Source organism: Galeopterus variegatus, unplaced genomic scaffold, assembly GCF_000696425.1.
Source record: "Galeopterus variegatus unplaced genomic scaffold, G_variegatus-3.0.2 Scaffold3523, whole genome shotgun sequence".
Taxonomy (NCBI): Eukaryota; Metazoa; Chordata; class Mammalia; order Dermoptera; family Cynocephalidae; genus Galeopterus; species Galeopterus variegatus.
The window spans coordinates 195,417-198,250 of NW_007729634.1; the positions used below are offsets into that span (position 1 = coordinate 195,417).

Here is a 2,834-nt window from a genome sequence, read left to right on the forward strand (position 1 = left end):
CCATAACACACGCACGCACACCCAGTGGCTCCTGCACGCGAGCCCCCGCGCGCACACACGCGCCCGCCCGCGCGCCGCACAGACACACACACATGCACACACGCGCGCGCGCGCACACACTCACATATAAACACACGCGCGCGCACACACACACACACACACACACACACACGGAGCGCCGCGCGCCGCCCGCCCGCCTGCCAGCGCGGCCCCTGAATGGGGAGTGCGAACCAATCCCCGGGCCCCGAGTGCGCGCACAGGCCCCGGCCGCCGAGGCTGGGTGGTGGCGCTGGGGCTGCAGCTGCTGTGGCTGCGGGGTACCGAGCCAGGGAGGGGCTCACGGTCGCGAAAGAGGGGCGCTAGGGGCACGTGCACCCCTTTGTCTGCAGAGAGAACCCCAGCCGGGCGTTTTCAAGACCACTGAGTGCGCAAACCCCAGGCGATGTAGAGTTCAATGCCGCTCTGGGGTTCGCCGGGGAGGCTCGGCGCCCTGGCTGCACGAACCGAGGGTTCAGCTCTGCGAAACATCATGCACCGCAGCTGCACTCGGGTTTCTGCACACGGGGGAGCACAGCAAGCGGACGCCTCCTGCGGACGACCCGAGCCTGCCCTGGCTCGCGAGCATGCCCAGTGCTCGGCTGTATACCCAGATCGCTCCTTCGGGGGTTAGGAACTTAGAGTCGGGCAGAGCCGGGCAGTGGAATGCTCTGTAGCTTCCACAGGGAAGGGAGAGGTTTCAGAGCCTGCAGCCACTGCTGACCTGTGTCACCTACTTTCCAGTGGCCCTGAACGTGCACCGGAGGGCGCGGTGATGAGAGAACTAGGCTTCTGGACCTGAGAGAGGAGTTGCTTTTCTATCTTTCATAAAGGGAATTCCAAACGAAAGCAATTTTCGGCCCAGGAAAGGCTGATTCAGTTACAGGGTAATTGACAGAAAATCCAGCAGGACCTGGCGGTTGTAATAGTAACAGCTAAACACGCATTGCTTGCTTACCATGTGCAGCCTCTGTGGTATGTGATGCCCATGAATGATCCGATCTTTTCCTGTCCAAACACTGTATGATCAATCCTTGAAGGAAACCAAGGCCCCAGAATATGTTTCCAACTGCCAGTCGGTTATAACTAATGTACCCAGGAATCTAAATCTTGTGGTCTGACTCTTACCCACTGGAGATACACTGCAGTGCACTGATGAAGCCTAGGCATTTACAGCAAGGTGAGAATTTGGTGGGTGTTTGGGTAACTGCCTTCAAACTGTAGCTGGCTTGTCTCAAACAACCTAGAAACCTTGAAAAACTGCATGCCTGAAATTTGCCAATGTCATGATAGTACTAATATTAATAATACTTATCTCTTGACTACATACCCTGGATCACTCTTTTATTAGGTGCAGTGTCTTAAACTTTAACCCTCCGGAGAAGCTATCCTTGCTCCCATTATATACTTGAGGAGACTGAAACTGAAATGTGGTGCTACTTCCCCAAGGGGACAGTGCCTGAATGAGGGTGTGGTTTGTCCCACTTCAAAGTCCATGCTGTCTTTACTAAAACATGTATCTTCCTTAATTGCATCCTGATCCAAGCAATGAGATGAGAGCATAGCAATTATTTTTTATTTCATAAAACAAACACATTGATTTTCTATTAACATTCACTCATTCAACAATATTTACTTAGCATTTACTTCCTTCAAGGTACTGTTTTAAAGGTAACAGAAGATGACAAAGACACCAGGCCTACACTCTGAGTTTACATTCTAGCAAGAAGTGGATCATATACTTATGATGCGAATGAGGAACATTTACTGAGAACTTGCCAGAATGCATTTTTCTCCCCTATTAATCCAGCAAACTGTTATTTATCCTTCATCTCTCTGTTCTAGCATCGCTTCTTCAGGGAAGCCATCTGTGATCTCTCTGACTGGATCAAATCTCCCTTATTATAGGCTTTCAAGTCATCATGTAACTTCTTTTTAAAGTGTGTTGTAGCTACAATTTTCCTTTTGAGCTATAATTTAGCTAATATATGTCTCCCAAACACATACAAACCCTCTTAGATGGTAAGCTCCATGGGGGCAGGAATGTATCTATGTTTATTTCCCATTTATTCCACAGTATCTGGCAGATGATAAACTTGTTCTCATTCTGTGTCTTTCTCTCTCTTTCACACACACACACACACACACACACGAACTACTCTTGAAATAGGAATAACTCCTAGAGTAGGAACTATTTTTATTCCATTTAACTGATTGCTAAAATGAGGCTGAGGGAAGTTAAGTAGCTTGTCCAAGGTCACATATTTGGTTAAGTGGAAGAGAAGGACTTAAACTCAAGTTTGTCTGGTGCTAAAGTCCACATGACTAACCTTCAGGCTATGCTGCCTCTGTCATGTTGCAGTGGCTAATCAGACTACATGAAAGGGGCTCATGGGAAGTAAAGTAGAGAGGTGCTAGAGAAGGCTTTATGGGGAATACAGAGACAATCCAATATAGTAGAAATTTAAAAGGCATGCAATAGGATATTAGTAATCTATTACTGAGTACCTACCATATGCTAAGAACCCTGCTCAGAGCTTCTCTCATTTGAACTTTAACAACAATTCCTCTGGCTAAATGCTGTTACTCCCATTTCACAGATGAGGAAACTGAGGCTTCCCAACAAACTGAGACCCAGCAGACTGCAAACTCAAGGGGGATAGTGATATGTCTATTTTTATTTTCCATTTTACCCCATCGTATCTGGCAGACAGACACTCTCTGTCCCCCTCTCTCTCCCTTTCTTTCACACACACACACACACACACACACACACACACACACACACACACACACAC

At 48.2% G+C, this 2,834-nt stretch overlaps 1 long non-coding RNA gene across 1 annotated transcript in view; it reads left to right on the forward strand.

The window, feature by feature from the left end:
- Positions 1 to 892: 892 nt before the first annotated feature.
- The window catches only part of LOC103600969, a 9,655-nt gene continuing 7,713 nt past the window's right edge, over positions 893 to 2,834 (forward strand). The window contains exon 1 of the long non-coding RNA XR_551426.1: positions 893 to 1,216. This is a non-coding gene — a long non-coding RNA (uncharacterized LOC103600969). The remainder of the gene's footprint in view (positions 1,217 to 2,834) is intronic.